The 20,334-nt window shown below is 34.0% G+C and overlaps 1 protein-coding gene across 2 annotated transcripts in view; it reads right to left on the bottom strand.

Annotated features, from left to right (window-relative positions):
* DACH1 (dachshund family transcription factor 1) overlaps positions 1-20,334 on the bottom strand; it is a 422,811-nt gene that overhangs the window by 70,037 nt on the left and 332,440 nt on the right. The gene's annotated exons all lie outside the window — the stretch shown is intronic.

Genomic DNA, 20,334 nt, shown 5'->3' with positions numbered 1-20,334 from the left:
TAAAAAACTATAAATGTTTGTTGGAGTCTGTTCATCCTTTTATTCTCACATTTCCCTGATAAGTTAAGAAAACAAGGCTAAGTTGAAAGAACATTTTCTTGGTGAGCCCATGCCTGTCATAGTGATAACTGTCTCATTTTCTAAGAAATTCTTTTAAGAAATGATTTTAGAATCTTACTCAGGGTATTATCTAGGCGTTTCTTGCACTCTAAGTGAAATTTGCTTCTATTTATTATTTTTTAAAATCTTCACTGCATTAGCATGTTTACTCATCGATCATCTCTCATTTGTGGGCCAGCAAATTCAGCTGTAAATATTGTCCAAATATCCTAGAACATAATTCATGTGGCCTGAATTCATTTAGAACAGCCGAGTTCTACTTTCCATCTCTTCATCTGTCTTGGGTTTCAACTCCCTCTCATGACGTTTGTGCTCACTGTTTTTATTTTCTTTTAGAAAATAAATGAAAATGAAAACTAAATAATGACTTATTGCACTTTTTTGTATATTTTATATACTCGCAAGAAACACTTGAAGAGGGAATGTGCCAAAAATTATATGGTTTTATTGATTGTTTGATTTCAATTTCAGTTTATCCCCACTCCCTCAAACTAAGCATATATAGAATCAAACAAAAACCATAGCTGTCCCAAATGCCTTCTATTCTTATTATTCCTATTTCTTTCAGTGATACCACCACCTTTGAAATTACTCTAAGGACAGCATTAGTTTATATAATTTTTCTTCTCATATATGTGGTAACCAGACTATCCCATAAAAATGTCTCAGTATTACAATGCTCCATTTCAGTTGTAACCCTGGATCAAGTCTCAGTCTCTTTGACCTTAACAAGTATATTTTTCTTGACTGTTCTCTCTGCCTCCTGCTCTCACTCTACTCTCTAATTTTTTTACAAAATTTCATCTCCTTCCTATTCATTTTATGTTTTATTCTTAAGCTGATACATACAACTTCCTTCTCACCAACCACAAATGTAGTAATGTTATGTTCTAGATAGGGAAACCCACAAACATTCTGTCATGGAAGAGTCCATAATTTGGGGGAGAAATATCAAAGCCAACTCAAAACAACAGAAGGAATATATAATATTGAGTTCTATATGGAAGGTATTAGGAACCAGATTAATAGGAGACTAGAGAATAGATATAGGGGGAAGAGTTAAAATACCACTGCAACTAATGCATCTAAATAATGAGGTGACGAGGACTTGGAGTGTCATGAAGAGGTGAGGAGGAAGTGAGAATGGAAAGAGCACTGTATTCCTGGACATAGTATTTCAAATTTGTGGGAAGAATTGGCTTATATTCTCTCACAGCTTATTGATCTGGAGACTAGATACAGCTTTTCCAAAAATTAATGATGATATTTGGACAATACACTCTCTTATGTGCTTCAACTTAACTAAATGAGGAGGGTAGTATTCCTGCAGTTGTGCCCTTTTTGTAGACTCATCACTGTTCTCTCTTTACTGAATAATTCCAGTTGCATATAGCCATGCTGTAAGGGCAACCATCTAATCTAAAAAACGAATATCTCCCTTTATACTATCCTTCCTTCCGATTATCATCTCCCCTTTACAAGTGTTATCTATACTCACTGTCACCTCATCTTCTCCCCATGATTTACTCTTGACTCCACTCTAATCATATTTTTATTCCCACCTCTCAAATATTAATAAAACTAGTTTTATCAAATTTACAAATACAAAGGTCAATTCTCAGACCTCTCCATACCTGACTTAGCTGCAGCCCTTGAAATTTGATTATTCTTTCATTCCTGAAACCTTTTTTTTTCTCTTGGCTCCCAGCACACTACTCTCTTCTTCTATAACTTTAGTAGCAGCTTCTTCTTACACTTTATTGATCTTTTTATTTATTTTTTTCATGTCCAAGACATAACAGGGTATCTTCTGATCCTCTCCACTATGCTCACTCTCTCATGATCCCATTCAGACCCATGCCTTTAAAGACCATCTTTATGTTAATGGCTCCAAAATTTATATGTTCAGCCCAGACCTTAGCCTGAGCTGTCCTGATCTCTGAACTCACATCTCCACTGGGATATCTAATGGGCGACTTAAAATTCACATGTCCAAAAACAATGCTTAATTATGTAGTCCCACAGCTTCTATCACTTTGTTCATCTCAGTCCCATTTCATTACCTTTCTTCCTAGAAGTAACTACTATAATGAATTTGTAGTACACCATTCTAGTTTATGCATATATCCATACATTCATATATCCAAATATGTGTATAACCAGTAGTAACAGATTATAGTTTAAATTCACATAAATGACATTATATTGTTAATCTTTTTCCAACTTTGTTTTTGAGACTTATCTAAGATGAGTCATATAGATCTATTTATTCAACTGAAGTGATGAATGGTATTCCAATATGTAACTATGGTATATTTTAGGTATCCATTCATCCATTTTGGCATTCAGTTTGTTTAAAATGTTTGCTATATGTACATTGTTTCAGTAAAAAAAAAATTTTTATCTCTATACTAGACCTTTGAATGTATTTTATATTATTCTCAGACTCAAAAAAATCTTATGTAGAATTATTATCTTCATTTAATCATAAAAGAAACTGAATGTCAAAGAGATTGGGTAACTTAATGTCATGCAGTTAGTTAGTGACAGACACAGAATGTGAATTCCATTTATGCTGTTTTATAATCCGGAGTGTTTTCCTACTACACAAGCTCATCTGGTTCTAAAATTCCATGATGCTCCTGTAGGAGTAATGCTGACAGCAGCATGGAGCAACTAGTCCCCTTGATAGCTCTAATCCCCACCTCACTGAGAATTCTAGAAAATCATGAGTGTGTCCATGCGAGACATCTGAGCATGGACAAAAGATAGGTATGGTGATGGCAGCCAGTTTAGAACATGCGAGGTACTGTGTTGTTATCAACCGATTATGGTCTCCAGTCTAGAGACTGGCATTCAATTAATAACAATTGGTGATTGAACTGTGGAATGAAGAGGAAATAGAAATAAATTGGAAGTCTTGGTTTGTGTGCTGGAGAGTCAGGAAAAACTAGTGTCATTAACCAAAATAAGGAACTTAGGAGGACCTACCAGGGCAGAACAGGTAAGAGGGTGGAGGGAAATACCAGAGCTTGATGATGGTCCTGTAGAGAGAAAGATTCGTTTTACTTAGCTAAGAGTGAACCAAGAATGCTTACTTGCTTTTTAAGCAGGCGGAAGATGGAGGAAGATGGAGGAAGGAGAAGGAGAAGGGAAGGAGGGGAATAGGAGGGGGAAGGGGAAGGGAAAAACCTAGCAGGTTTTTTACAGATCAAACTCTAAAATTGTAATGATTTCCTTCTCTTCTTTGCCTTCCCTTCATTCCTATGCCACTAAGCCTTACTAGAAATTCACACAACATCTTGTGTTCCAAGATATTCAGGTACCTTTTTTTTGTTTTTTGAACTTCACTTTGTCTAACACTTCTAGGCCTTCATTTGTACGTACCTCCTGCCAGAACTTTCTTGTTGCTCACTTGTTTTGGCATCCTGCCCAGCCTAGCCATCTCTCCATCATATTCCTCATGGTGAACTTCTTACAGTCTTTGAATGTGTAAGATATTTGGTTTATTACATAGATTAAAAAGCATCCAGGTAAGCAGACTTGGCTCAATGGATAGAGTGTCTGCCTACCACATGGGAGGTCCACGGTTCAAACCCAGGGCCTCCTTGACCCATGTGGAGCTGGCCCATGTGCGGTGCTGATGCGTGCAAGGAGTGCCCTGCCATACAGGGGTGTCCCCCACGTAGGGGAGCCCCATGCACGACTGTGCCCATAAAACAGCCATCCAGCACGAAAGAAAGTTCAGCCTGCCCAGGAGTGGCAGTTGCACACATGGAGAGCTGATGCAGCAAGATGATGCAACAAAAAGAGACACAGATTCCCGGTGCCACTGACAAGAATAGAAGCAGACACAGAAGAACACACAGTGAATGGACACAGAGAACAGACAATTGGGGCAAGGTGGGCGGGGGAGGAGGGAAGAGGAGAAAAATAAGTAAAAGTAAATCTTAAAAAAGAAAAAAGCATCCATTATATGGAGGGAGAAAGGTTAGTGGAATAGAATGAAAGGGTCTAGTCCTAGAAATAAGAGGAACATTAATACAGAAGAAAATAAAAACTATCAAAACAATTATGAGAAAGTCTAATGCTAAATGCAAAGATTGAGTAAAGAGAACTGAATTGAGCAGAAAACATATATATTTTGTCTAGTAGATTAATGCTGTCCAATAATTTGGTTAATTTTGGTCTCTGAAAATCTCTCCTCAGAGCCTAAAATGTGAATAAACTCAAACCAATACTGTGAAATCCTGAACATATCAAAATCCTGTTTTGGAAAAAAAAGTATGTTTTCAAGTGTAAGTTGCCAATAAAGAATTGCATAGAATTGTAAATATAAATCCATATTTGCCAAATTGTTGTGTTTCTGGATCGATTCTTCTAAGACTTTTGTTGTTTCAATTTTAAAAGCACAATTTAAGATACACATAAAGGGTCATTATGCCTTAGGAGGAAAACTGGAAAGGTAATCATTTTTGTAAGGATTATACATCTTTTAAAAATCAGAACCACAGATGCTTTGGAAAATCAAGTGAGATAGTGATTAGTGGAAGTGGCTAGGCTGAAAGTCAACAAAAGTATACAAAATAGAACATTGCAAAGAAATATGCGCAGACTTAGAAGTATATATGGTAATTGGAATCATCTGCTACCAAGTAAAGTACTACGAGACCTGTTTCAAAGTCTAAATTAGACTCATTTGTTATTAGCAGCATATATTTGCGTTCAATGTGCTAAAATCCTTTAAAAGTGTGCTCTTTTAAGTGAGTTAAAAATGCTCATTGTAATTTGTTTATATTAATAATTGTCTTAGCAAATCTTTTCTTTATATCTAGTACAAAGGTAAACTTTATCAAGCCCAGGCTGAATTATCATAAATTCCATATTAGCAGAAACCAAATTAATGAGGTTTGATTGTACCAAGAAAATTGCTTTGGCCATTTGCTTAATTTCATCTGCCCTGTACAGCAAAAACTTGAAGTGATGGAAGAGGTAGATAATAGAGCATTTGCAGAAATATTAGTAGAAACAAGGCAAACTTTCAGAAACTCTAATTTAGTATTATATTTATTTGTTTAGGTTCAGTGTATAATATGATGTTAAGTATATTACTGTAGCATGCTATTATGGAACAGATGTTAAATGCAATGTAAAAATGTCAGGGATAAATGATTGATGATCCTCTTTGCCATTTCAAAGTAAACCATGATTATTTATATGCCCTGGACATTGCTTGAAAGCATCATATTAAATCTAAACAATTGATCCATTTTCAAGGGGTTTTGTGTAATGTATTATTTATGTGTTTTTTATTCTTTTGTGAAAATGCCCCAGTATAAGGAAGTATTTGGAGTCTCCTGTGCTCCACCCAGTCCATATGGTAGATTTGTTCTCTGTGTAATACCTACCTTTTCCCTCTAGGCCCATATGGCAAGTCCATAGGCTGCCCAGGCCCCTCTGTCCTCCACAGGGGCCATATGGCAAGTTCGGTGTGTACTCATTTACCTTGTATTAATATTTTATCTGCCTCAGACAGAAAAAGAGATCAGATTAAGTAAAGTCAGCCCCTGAAAATGGTTTAGCCATATAATCAATACTGAGTGTCAATTCTGTATGAGATATGGGTTCTCTTCTTTCATTTATATTAAAAATAGCAAATAAATTTGAATAACTTACCAAATAATTTCATAAGCTCTTCTGATCATTTGATATACATTGACTGAATACTATTTAATTATGCTAATCATGTAGGCAATATTAACACAAATCATATAGGCTTATCAACTTTAACATTGGGTTAAGTATATAGACTTAGATGTATCCAAAGAGATAAAATTAATCTAAATTATAATCTATATCATCATCATAATTGCTCCAAAATTAACTCATGGCTATTATATTTGCAACTATAGACTAAACTTCTGCTGTCAACTTAAAGTAATTAAGAAGCCCTCAGCACTTAAGAACTTATATCAAAATATGGAATAAATGAAAACACTTCATTTCTGCATCTTCTACTGTCACAACAAGTAAATGTCCAAATGAATGGACTTCCTGTGGTAACTTATCTTACTTCAAATTCATTCAGGTTATAAAATTACTATTTTTATAACTTCCTTAACTTTTGAGCTGCACAAATGATCTTTAGGTATTTTTTTTTTTTAATGCTTGATGGTATTGATGTACACATGGATATAATTATATCATTTATAATCAAATAACTATTCCAAATACTTAACCATTCTTCAGAATATGCCAAAAAACGTGCATATCCTTTATGCTAGACAGTTACATTTGTTCATTGCTTTCATCTTCTTCCATTAAAAATACTTCTATTTTTCAAAAAAATATTTGCCTATTAATAAACTCCTTCAAGTTATTTAAAAATGCACAAAAAGACAGTGCAGCCTCCACACTTGCAGAAATTTTTTTTTTGTTAGAACTTAGAAGTCTTGTCAGCTTATGTATAAAATCTAAGAAGAAGAATGTTCAGAAGAGGAAGTTCATGCTATTTGTGCTCTGTCCTTTCTTTAATGCATCTACAACATTTTCTTCCTGGACATGCCTTTTAATCATTCAACCTTCTGTCCACAAAACAATTATAAATAGTTGTGTGGTTTTTTTTTTTTATTTGATATCACAGACAGCAAATATCCTATTATCATGTTTTGCGCACATTTCCTCTGATTCCCCATATCTCTAATCAGGTATGTTGTGATCTGTGTCCAGAATACATTTACCAGGCCAATGTAAATTCAAGATCACATCCCAGGGGTAATAGGGAATAGATTCTGAAGTCATTTGAAATTTCAAAATGATAATATTGAAATAGAAATGTTAATGTGTTTTAGGTTTGTCACCTATAAGTGTAAGTAAAGTCATAATTAAAAATATAAAGACAATAGCAGGGCCTCTGCCAGCTTGTTTTAGACTTGTATATATAGAAACATATTCTAATGAAAATATAAAAGTTTAATTTTATGCACTGAATATTTTCACGGAGTCAGCACTTTGCTGTTTTGTGATAACATGTTAAAATTAATGGGATGTCTTAACTAAGTTCTTTCTGCATATATACATATATAAAAGGGAAAGCTCTGAACCTGACTTCATAAATAACATTTACTGTGATTTTGTTCAAGTTTAGATGTGTGGATTTGTATTTGAAATCCTCAGAAGGTTACAGGGTACAACCTTCCAACAATATCTCTGAGTCTTCAGGGACAAAATCCCATTATGTGGAGTTCAGTGAAGGGGGTAAACACCACTATAAAGAAATACAAATTGCACATATTTCCCATTTAGCTAGTGTCACTGAAGTTCACCATTTAGAATTCTAACCAGTTAGGACTTATTCCTGGAGGTCAAGTACCTTGTGAACCTTGTCATCTCACTGATGACATCATATCCCATCCATCAATTCTTTCAGGAGCACACTAGCCATCTGCTCAGCACACATTGTAATAACTTATTAGACAAATTTGCAGTGTAACAATCTGTACAATGACACTGTTATCTTAATGCTGGCACATCCTGAGATAACAACCACTGTTTGTCTGTAAAAGCACAATGATTCTGCCCTACAACTTTAAAATAGAAGTTCGAGGCTATTTAAACTTCTTACGTCTTATGGAAACAATAAACATATCAGCAGAAGCATTTTTCTCCATTGTAGAAATGACAGATGAAACCTTCCTCACAAGGAGACAGGCAGTTCCATTCCATTCCAATGGACGATCTATGTTCAGGGTTTGCCTGCTATGAATTCCTTTTTTTTTTTTTCCCCATGAGCAAAATAGATATATAATAAAATATCCACTGGGAATGTAAAAATAATAGCATACATAATTGGCAGGCATTAAACCCAATACCCTTTTTTAACTGGCTAAAATAATACAATTAAAATAAATTTCCCAACTTCTTCTAGATGACCATACTATCTCTTTTATTTTTTTCTAAGTTTCAAAGGGCATTTAATTAGCAGAAAGAGTGTCTCACACATCCAGCAGATGAAGCATACCTGGAACTCTAATAGGTTCTGTGGAAAAATCAAGGGCAAAGTCCAAGATCACGTACCTGTATTTTATCCGCTTTTTATTCCCAGCATAACATTAGTAGGTATGTTTAACCTAGCAGCTGTCAGAACCCTTATGACTTAATGACGTCCAGCACAACAATCTCTCTATCCTCACCAGCTTAATAAAAATAATAGCAACATATATTTTCAGAGAGGAAGATGGTATTTATTTTGTGTTACATGAAATTCATCCTCTGTTCCTTCTTTTGGCTTGTCATTTATTCCAGCTTACACTGTGATCAACATTGTACTAAAATAAAGTCAAGTACAACAGCCGCTCCCTGCCCATCAAAACGCACAGACGTCTGCCAAGCACTTGTAACAGCTGGTGTTACATTAATTAGTTTAAACTATTTATTTCATCCATCTCCAGAGCAGATTGAGGAAAAACATTAGAGATTATTCTAGCATCTGTAAGTGCCCTGCAAACATTAACCAAGCAAAGTTAGAATATTCATCAGTAACTTATATATAAGATAAGAAGATGGATAGATAGGACTTAAGAGACTGAATAGCTATTATAAAAAAAATGAGTAAATTCTATCATATACCTTAGCTAGGGGAGGTTTTATTAACTGCCTTTACAAGCATAAGTTTTCAACTTGTATTCATCTTTTGTGTCCACAAAGTTTTTCTTTTTAAAAATTATCACTCGAAAGAGATAATAATTCCTGGCAGCATGGGCCATTAAACAATATATGACAGGTATGGGGTGACTCAGTGGATTAGTCACAGATTTTATGGCCACTGTTGGAATCCTGCCCTAACTACAGTGATCAAAACACTGTTATCAAGTGGATATAAAAATCTCAATTAAAATTACTTCTATGGCCTCCACTAGGTTCTTAGCAAACTACCTCTCATAACATGAATCTGCATGTTATTGACAAAATTAACTCAACTGCCACTTTTTGGCTTAAGAGAATTTAGAAATTAACTATTTAACTGATTTTTCAACTAATGGTTGTCAGCAGAGGCTTGATTATGAATGTATGTACATTAAACACCTCTCAGTCTGATTTTTGTAGGACTTCTAGATTATCAGAACTACATCTTTCATCAGACCTCTTCTAGAAGCTCCATACTTATCCATTAAATTAATGTTAAATGTATCTGTTTATGGAAAATAAAATCATCTGACATATGTGGAGACTAATTCACAGGACTAATGGTGGAGGGAGAAACAGGATTTTAAAATTTTTGCAGAATTCCCAAATAGTACTACTAAAATTCCCTCAAGGTTGATGATCCCCAGAGCAATCTGTTTTGCTCCACCAAAAGCAATGCCATGAATAGAATTTGACACTTGACTTAACTAAAGGCAAATAAAAGGTCAAAATTATAGATAGACAAACATTGAGGAAATAAATAATCTGATCTTCACTGAAGAAAAGCCAGAAGTCTTGAAATCAACTCTTTATTCCTAGAGTTAAACGCTTTTGCTGTTTCAAAATTACATAGGTCAAAAATCAATCTCTATAAATCAAATTAATTTTACCCCAAGTACTTTATTTCTCCATAACAAATGCAAACAAAAAAAGTTACTACAACAAAAATTCAATGTAATATAATTCTACTGAGATTTATCTCAGATTGAAATAATCCAGTTTCTTTTATTTTTAAGCCCAACTTAAGGAAGTTATGATAAAATGCATCCTCACTGTAACACAGACTATCCTCTATGTTAGACTCTCCTGTCTCATTTCTAAGTAACCTCCCTTGTTTAAGGACAATTTAATCATCAATATGGGACGTGCAGCCCAGATACTGACAACAATCTTATAGTGAAGTTCTCATATATCACAATTCTACAGTGCTCCCTAATTTACGATAATTTAAAATATTATTTCACTTGTTCCTTATAGCAGCGCCATTACGCATGACAATATTTTCCTGCTTTCAAATGAGCAGTCAGTCCTTGTGCCCTTGGAATGTTTTACTGGCTTGCACCAAAGCAGAAAACTGATAGATTGAACCTGGACTTCTGACTCTAGTCCCAAATTATCAACACTCTGTTCTAGTCTATGTGCCTTCCAACTTTTAGTAAAAAGAATTAAGTTTGAAATTTTAAAAATCTTTTAGATCCCTGAAGGTGAAAGCTGACAAAGACGACTAGAGTAAAATATTTTAAGAAAATGTTAAACTGAGACAAAGCCATATTATAGACCAGGGGTAGACAAACTACAAATCACAGGTCAAATCTGGCCTGCAATCTGTTTTTATATAGCCTGTGGACAAAGAATGTTTTTTACATTTTGAAATGATTGAGGGAAAAAAAGAGGAATAATATTTTGTGACTCTTCAAAATTATATGACATTCAAGTTTCAGCATCCATAATTAGAAGTATTATTTGAAGAAAGCCCCTATTCATTTATTTATTATCCATGGATACTTTTGCACTACAGCAGGAGATTTGAGTAGTTGTGACTGCAATGGTGTGGCCCCAAAGCCTGATCCTCTACAGATTCTTTACAGATCAGGTCTAGCGAATAGTATCAGTAGCAACCTTTAACAACTTTGTTCAAATGGGCTGGTTCTGTCATTTTTCCAGCGAGCCTATTTAATCCATAACAAGTTTACAGGGTAATATCAATGAGCTAATAGCATTCTGTCAATTCACTCTAATCTATATTTATAATGCAATTCTATGGGGGGAAACAGCATTTCACTTCCAAACTCACAAGTGAACTTTTGGAACACAGGTGCTAAATTTGTGACTGTATCCTCCAGAGTCGATATCTGATGATGATGAAATGTGGTAAGGACAACAGTTACCCATGTCTATACAATATTTATTCTTTTAACAATTTTTCCCTGGAGCAGATATTTAATGTTCCCATTTTTCACATTTGGAAAATGAGGGTTAATGTAGCTAGGTAACCATTACAGTTTAATATCATCCTAATATACCCCTGAGTCTGGAGTAGAACCCAAGTTTGTCAGAGTTCATGCCCTCAACCCTTTATGCTTGACTGCTTATGATAATTTCACTCAGGAGGATATTGTTTCTGGAAAAGTCTTAGTAGTTTTATTAACAAACTGATTTAAAACATGACTAAAATTTTCTTTAAAGAGATACCAATTACATTCAAAATTAGCAAAAGGACTATTTCTAAGCACTATCACAGAGTTCCACTGAAGTTTCAGATAATTTATTGTTCAATTTTTGGGGTCCTAGCCAACATAGCATATATATATGTACAGGATTAAACCTATGAACAGGAATTGATATATCCCTAAATAAGCAAATTTAGAGTTATCAACATCAACATAGCTATTATTCACCATTTTCTAATATTTCCATTTAGGAAAATAATTTTAACAAAGGCAAGTCCCAAGCCAATGTAGTGAAAGGGGGTTTGTAGAGAAAAGACTCTGGAGGAGGTCAAACTTGGGTTTCTTCCTGATTACATCATTCTCAAGCCCTGAACCCTGAATCTAAGACAATTTACAGAATCTCCTTAAACCTCAATTCCCTTGTTATTATAGAGATAAAATGGTACCAACTTCATAAAATTACCCAAAGGATTAAGTATGATAATGTCATGCTGTTGCCACCACATTACAACCAAGGAGGGGTGCAGGGTAGGGAAAGATGACAATCTAATCCATTGGGATTCTGTCAATAGCCCCCTACAATTATTTCAGACCACCAAGATGCAAGACTATAGATAGCTGGAGGTTCTCTATAAAGCTATACAATATTTAGGAATGAAGAAATTTTAAAAAGACTTTTAATAAAAATTAAAGGAGGTAATCATATATAAATTCAAAAGGAGAAGTTAGTAGGTTCCAGAAATCTAAGAACAATGTGGGGGAAAAAAATAGTAGGAATAAATTATTGGTTATACTAAAAACAAGAAGTTTAAATGTAGAAAGTACAGATTAAACTATATACACAGAAAATCTGTAAAAATTGCTTATAATTATGCATAAAATCAGGAAATTTGTATCAGGGAATAGTTCATCCAAGGGAGCTAGATGTAAATGGAAATTTGTCTAACTTTAGGACAGTTTGTCTCTGAAATCAGAAAGCATATAAAACTATAGAGATCCATAAATTTGAGTAAGGAGGGAATTTTGAAATCAATATTATTAGGACATTAATGAAAGTAAGTTGGCAGATAGATAAGGTAGATAAAAAGATTCACCATATGTAAGGCGTGTGTATGGTTAAGTTCTGCCACCTCCATGTTCTAAGTTCTATGGTCCCAGGAAACATGTCTGTCTTAGTCTTTGCATTAAATGAAAAGTGCAACAGTTAAAAGCATGGGCACTGAACCAAACTGCTGAGATTCAATTCCCAGAGCTGCTATTTATGTCACACGATCTTAGGCTCTGCCTTCTTTGTCTCACCTGTAAAACAGAGATACTAGTAATGTGGCTATCTCAAAGAGTTGTTGTGAAGACTGAGATAGTATACCTCCAGTACTTATAATAGTACCTGGTATATAGTGATTACTTTGTAAAAGTTTGCTATTACTCATATAGTTTCTGTAAATCAAACGGAGTGCAAGAATCACACATTCTTGTTTCTTAAATAGGTTATGATCTTTCCATATTTAAAATTAAATGGATATTGATGTGGAAATAGAAACTGGATAAAGATACAAATACATAGAAATAGAAATATACCAAGGATTAACACAGCCAAAATACCATTACTATTCAATACAACTTGAATGGGAATTAAACATTTAAAATACACTTTAAAGCTACCTCCTAAGGAAGAAAAAGAAACTAAATCACATTTTAACTTTTCAAACGAAAAGAAACTATTGTTTATATATGCTCTCTTCTAATCAGGTACCCAACTTTTTTCAACATTATGTAGACATAATCCATCATTTTCATCTCTTCAAGGTTGATTCTTTATCTTTTCTTCACCCAGAAAATAAAACAATCACATGATGCCAAAGCATAAGATAAAAATGCCCAATCACATATACAGTCGGCCTCAAGAGGATACTAAAAACTCACGTTCCCTCTTAAATGGCCTACAGAGGCACAGCCTAATACTTACAACTCTAGCTGAGCCTACTTAGCTATATTGCTGTCTTTAACAAGAATAATGTAATCCAGTTACAACTTTTAAAATACATGCTAAAATTTTCATTTCAAGAGAGCCTGATGCTCACATTTTCTGATTTCAAAAGTCATTGTTTTGTGAGTATTTATAGAACAATGGAATTTGTCATGTGACATTTCCAGGAAACTCAGACTATTGCAGTACAACATCCAAATTCAAATTGTCCTACTCTGCTTGTGGAAAGATCTGGATTGTTCTGAATCATTAATGGAATGCATATTGACCAAAGAATTTTAGTACATATGCCCAGTATTGGTACACAGAACACTTCCAAATTTTGCTAATATCAACTACGTTTGTCGTAGGTGAGACATTCTCCACAGCCGGGGTTGAAGGGGAACGTGACCATCCTGGCAGCTTTTCCAAACTGTTACTTTCACAGTGAGATCAGACCCCAGAAGCACTTGGAAAGGAAGAGGTGAGGCCTATGGATTGTAACTCAAAAAAGTGCTTCAGGTTCTACTACAGGCCCTCCTATCTCCACTCACCAATCCTCCCCTGAGAATCACATTTTAACTTTTTTGATGAAAGCACAACTTGAGTCTCAAATAATGAATCGCATTCCTTTTAAAAATCAAGCTCCAGTGACACCACACTGACAATTTCTTATAATTCACCCTTTAAATGCATAAAATCTTTAGCTAGTTACATAAATGAACTGCACTGAAATCTGCTTCATGGCACAGTACCATTAAGATAAGTAATATATGGTTTTTTATTATTCCTTTTTCTCTCATGCAATAACTTCCTCAGGAATAGTGTTTAACCCACTTTGACATTCTCACAGATGAAAAGTTCATTTCAAGTGTTGAATGCTGTAGGACTTCCTCCTTTCAAAACGCATACTATTTCACTTTCTGATGAAATTATTTCTCTTCTACAGAAAAGTTAATTGTCAAACTTTGCTGCAAAACCCTTTGTTCTTATTGAAGTCACTTTGCTTGTCTCTCCTACTGTAAGGACACCAAATCCTAAAAGCTGGCAAGAATGCATATGTTTATTTCACCATTGCTTCGCAATTACTGAATGCCACTTAATTATAGCAACAGATGCTCGAGTGTAGGAACCAGAAAAATCAAACGCCTCATTTCCAGGTTATTTTTTTCCATTGCTTCTGCCAACAGCAGATGTGTGAGCCCCTTGTGCTCTGGCGTAAATACTTATCAAATCCTAACAGGTCACCTATGTCACAAACAACATTTCAGATGCAACTGTTTCACCTGATAATAGGCTCTGAAAATAAAACTGAGCTGTAAATACAATGTATTCAGAATGAAATGCCATAATGTGAAATTGCTTTTTCTCCAGCTACAACTGAAGTCCTTGACAGTTTTTGGCAGTGATAAATCACCCTCCCATTAATTGTCTCCTCTCTCATTGTGAGGTGAGCTGCTAAAAGGGGCAGTCAACAAAAATGACTTAAAGGACAAATTTTGGCAAAAAGACAATGAAGAAATCTGTCATTGCTCAGCCTCCAGTAAACTGTTGTGAAACAATCAAAATATATGTAGCTGGAGTGTTTATGTCTTTGTTAGGAAGATTATAGGATGATAAGTTTACTGTTAAAAGAGAGGAAGGACCTAGACAAACTCAAATTGTGGGTCTCTGACACCCTCTTCCAAGTGATTTTCCTCCTACATGATGCATTACTGTCTCTTAATAGATTTGAACATTTTTCTCATCTATTCAGATTCACACTCTGACCCAAGATAAATGAAAATTTCCCCAATGTCTGATTACAAGTTATAAAATCTTGTTAACGTAATTTTGAATTGAGTATAAATTTAATTTTGAAATTATTTTCAGAAATTCCTAAATCACATATTTTGTCATTTAAACAGGGGAAAGAACTCATACTACTCTACATTCAAAAGCATGTTTGCCACCAGTAGACAATTTAATATTACCATAGGCAGTATGAGAAAATTATATGTTACTATGTTGCCTGCCAGCACCATTTACATTTTAGTTTATACTTAGAATTAGAGTAAGTAAAGATGCATTAAAACTGGTCCCTGTGCTATTCCTGGATTAAAAATGTTCATATTTACTTGATGTAATTAATGTATTACTAAAATTTCTGAACGTCAAGTCTAGTTGAACTAGAACCCTAAATCTATATCATGCCATTTCCTAGAATGCAACCAGTCAACACTCTTCAAGTTTCCATAACAGGTTCGAAAGAGATACAGGGGTAAAACCTTAGGACCACAATGACTACATGTGTAGAATAATCAGATGAAGTACAGACTATAAAAGGGAAAAGCATGCTTTCAGGAATCCTGTTAGAATACAATCTAATATCCTGAAGCCTGATGGGTAAATTGTCATGTCAACAATTATTACTAAAGGAATTTGAAATAACTTTAGAACTAATTTATGGGTATTTCAATTAATCCAGGATATCATTGAGTCAATAATTCTAAAAAGAGTACAGATGTCAAAAATATATATCAACATCTAGTTAATAAATAGATGTATCTGGTTTGCATTAAATGGGCGAGATAAAGAAGCGCTTCTTTGGTATTTCAACACTATAATTCGATAAAGAGACGAAGTTAAATAAAGAAAACTGAAAATTACAGTCTCCCTTTATAACTCAAGTTGAATGTTATCTGAATATTAATAAATATAGTTTATAGAGTATGACATTAAAACATCTTTTGAATGACAGAAATACAGAAAAAAATAATAAAGGGATTGATTTTTTTTTCTTTTTGGTGATCCGCCAGGCTCAGAGCTTACTGAGAGCATATGGAGATAGCATATTTGCAAGTCCATCTCTAGAGGATTGCAAAAGGCCCTTAGCTTGTGAAAAACAGCAATGTTATTTTTTTTAACGTTCCCTATATTTAGAGATTAAATCGCTCACTGCACAAACCCATTTGGAACAGGCGCGAAGGTGAAAAGGATAATCAGTACAGTCACTGGTCCGTGTTTCCTAAACGCTTTTGAAAACATTACTGTGCGCAGGCATAAAATTAGCGGCAGGACCTTAAAAAGGCTGGCATTTAGCATGACTTTTTGGAAAGTGACACCCTCATTTTTTTCTTGTAGGATATCATTAAATTTCAATCGCCCTATGGCAGTGCCTTTCCATTAATAACCAATTCACTGTGTCACTTTGGCTCTCCTTTGAAATAATGAGCCTTTGCTTCGCTTTAATAAATTTAAACATATTCTCAAGGCCAGGGAAGATAGGAAACCGCAGATGGGCTGAGAAAAACACGATTCATAAATCCTTAACTGCCTGAGATCGTTGAGAGCAAAACAAAGTAACACTCGTAAAATATTAAACAATCCCAGCTGTATGAGGGAAGCTTCATTAACAAAAATGGACTATTTACTGCCTTGCTCAGAGCCTGTGGGTGGAGAGAGTCAAAGAAATCTTTTAAAAAAAAAATCCCACTGACATTTCTTTTTGTGTTTCTTTAACCTTCTAATGGAACAACGAAAACCTTATCGGGACAGTCTAGTTTTGCCAAGAATCAATAAATATAATTTAAAATACTGCAATTCTTTTTCCTACTGTCAATTTTATTTAAAAAGTAACAAATGAAAGTATGTCTATTTTTTCTTGGGAATATTTTCATAAGTGTAGCAAAGTTGTAGAAGATGGGAGAACCAACAAAGTACTCCAAACAAAATGATAGTAAGCACATTGAACATCCTTACTCAAATGGTTTCTGAATTACATGTCACTTTTAACCAATTAATTACTTTCTTTGGCTTTTGGATTTGGATCTGTCTTTGATTATCTACTTGGTTGTCTCTTAATACCTAAAACATTTTCTAACATTGAGTTTATTGAAAACTTTAAGATTGATATTATATTAGGAATCACACACTTAAAGGTTGGGAATTCAATGAAAAAATCCTAGCCTAAGAGATGAAAATTATGAGATATAATCATTAAGGGCAACATTTTTAATGTTCAGCTTCAAAGTCAGGTCCAGCTTGCTGGTGGTATACAAGTTTGAAGAACCAAGAGATCAATGTCAGTCTGCTAAATGCTAAGAACTTAGAAGTTCTAACCTGAAAGACAAGCTGACAATTTAGTGGACAGAACATCAATACATCTAAACATTTCAAGGGCAAAAATATTGCTTTATACAATCTGTGTCACATTTATTGCAAGAAAATAATTTAGATTTTTCTTTCTGCATTCTGTCAGCACTTTTCCTTTTATTATAAAGAGATACATAATTAAGGAGCTCAATATGGAATAATGCAGAGAGGCTGACGCTTTGAACAATAAAATCGAGTCTTTTGATATTACATGCTACCACACAAGAAAAATGCAAATACATACAACCCTTTTCAAACATTATATTTTTATCCACCATGCCTTTATATGTGTATATTCAAATTGTGCAAAAAAGCCTTTGCATAAAACTGAAAAAGTCTTTTCTGACATCATTAGCACTTCCAATTTCTCATAGTATTATACTGGAAACAATAACTGGGTTGACATAGTTCCCAAAAGACAACCTAAGTGGAAAGGAAATAAAGCATTGCAGGTTAAGAGCACAATTACTGAGGCCAGAAGCTTTCTGCACCTCTGTTTCTTCATCTGTAAAATGGAGAAAATAATATTTTCTATCTCTAAAAGCCATTTTGAGGACTAAGCAATTTATTACATGTAAAGTACTAAAACTGTGCCTGTAACACTATTACAGGTTAGATTATAACTTAGTTTCTAATGCAATAGCTTTAAAGGAAGGACTGTTCAAACATGGTCATATAAATATGTATAATGACTATTACAGAGGATGCTTGAAATAAACATTTACTGTTATGAAAGGACAAGGTGGTTTGTATTAGTATTAAAAAGGTACTTGGCCATTTTTGGCAGGCATTTAAGACTTGCCTTGAGTCAAAATGCTCTCTCAATGAAGTCTTCCTGGGCTAACAGGATATGCCCAAGGTGCAATTATTTCATGGAAAACTGAAACCTTGTCTATTATATTTGTCGAGTATCAGATATGTTTTTAACATGTATTCTTTACAAGATATTATAAACACTGTTTCATTAATCCTTCTAAACAGTAAAGAGCTATTTAATAAATATAAGTAAATATGCATGTGGATTTAACGGTATTGCTTTTTGTTTCTTTTGAGAAACTGAGTTGACTCCAAACCATCTTTGTAAAATCCATGTAATATAGATCCATAAATAGAGAAGATTTAAATAGTTGTGGTTACTGTTGACTGCACCCACCAAGCAATTAATTTGTCAAATGAGGTTGTGTTTTCTTGAAACTATTAACGTAACTGTATATATATATATGCATTAAACATTACTGTTAAACTTTTAAACTTACCTTAAATATCATATGGTTATGAATTACTGAAACCTAATCATTTCCTTTTGCTTTGCAACTTCTGAGCACCTTAAAAAGTCACAGATATATTTTCCCTAAATTCAAGTATAAAAGTTGAAAGGGCTTTAATTACTTAGATGGCACAAGGATGCCACAATAAATCAGAGGTGAAGCAGTATCTTTTGTGAGTCCAAAGTGACTAACCCTGAAAAGTTGGCATTTTCTTTCTTAACAGTCCTTCATCACTAAACACAGGAACAATTGCAACGAGAGGCATGTGAGCACGGAGTCTTTGCCACTGGGCCCTCATAAATCTTGCCAGTTCCCAGTGAACACCACCAAATATTTGCAGCTGAGGAACATTTGGTCTGGCTTAAATTAACATATCTCAGCAGTCAGAAGTCATTAAGCTTTGCCAATGATTTTGAAACAATTTTTCCATTTCAAAAGCGACATTAGCTTTTACTTATTTTTCTGGATGAACAAGGTAGTAAAAACTAAAACAAATGACATGAAAACGGAAGTTACTAAAGAAAGAAAAATGATAAAGGACTAAGAACTGCTTTAAGTAAACTTATTAACACTGTAAAAGAATCCCTTAGCTCATATGCAAACAATCAAATAATTCAAGATGATACATATCAATTTGTATGGAAAACAGTGTTTTAATATAAAAATGTACATATATTTTGTTGCTAATTCTTTATAAACTTAGGTATTATAAATTTTAAGGTGGATAGAAACATAGCATGTGAAAAAAGAATCCAACATGTTAAAGTTTTAATGGCGATGAAGTAGAAGGAGAAAGAAATATGCTGGAGTATGTTTCAAAGATCATTCTGATATAGAGTTCTTTTAGACATAAAGACATAAGCAAATTGGTTAGAGAAATTCCATGAATATACCAGGAAATATTCCAAGCACAAAAATAATAAAGTGAGTAGATTCAACCAATGAGACTGAGATTTTGAATCAAATCAGTACATTCACATGTTTATGAATTAATTTCACCAACTATGTTGTACGTTCTTTCTTCAAAGAATGATTGGTGTAGGGACCTAGCAAGTTTTGAAACAGAAAACCTGACTCCAGTTTGTTTCCCTACACTACAGTTGTGTCAAACTCTAAGAGCCTCATCTGTAAAGTAAGGATAACACCCTTACTTGCAGGTCACTATGCCAATTAGAGATAACATACAAAACACTGTGGCCCCACACTGAATTTCTATACATGGTATCTGGTAATATCAATATATACAAAATGTCAAGTTAGTACCAGCACTATCAGCATGTCATACATTCTTATACACTCTCAATCAAGTGAATTATATTAATTGGCAACTATACAACTAAGGAGAGATCTTTTATTATAATAGGTAACTGATAATAGAAATATTTACACAAGTAAAACTCAGAATTAGAAATAGAAGGTGAGAAAAGTGAAAATAAAGTACTTACTATGTCAAAAGCTGTACTATACTTTTATTGTTATATGATTTCCCTTAGTATTTCAAACAAAATTGTGATTTGGGTATTTTAATCAGTGTATTATTATTCCACTTATAAGTATGGCAATTTGGATTTAAAACTAGCTATACCTTGTTCGAGGTCTTCACTGTATTCTCTCATCCTATGCTAAGCTGCTGAAAAAAAATGACTTCAGAAAATATTTACTAAAGACCTCATGTAACTTTATGATACATTATTTTGTCAAAGGGTATAAT

The sequence above is a fragment of the Dasypus novemcinctus genome, chromosome 15, assembly GCF_030445035.2.
Source record: "Dasypus novemcinctus isolate mDasNov1 chromosome 15, mDasNov1.1.hap2, whole genome shotgun sequence".
NCBI lineage: Eukaryota > Metazoa > Chordata > Mammalia > Cingulata > Dasypodidae > Dasypus > Dasypus novemcinctus.
The sequence above is the reverse complement of the archived record's forward strand: the minus strand, read 5'-3'. Positions and strand labels throughout refer to the sequence as shown.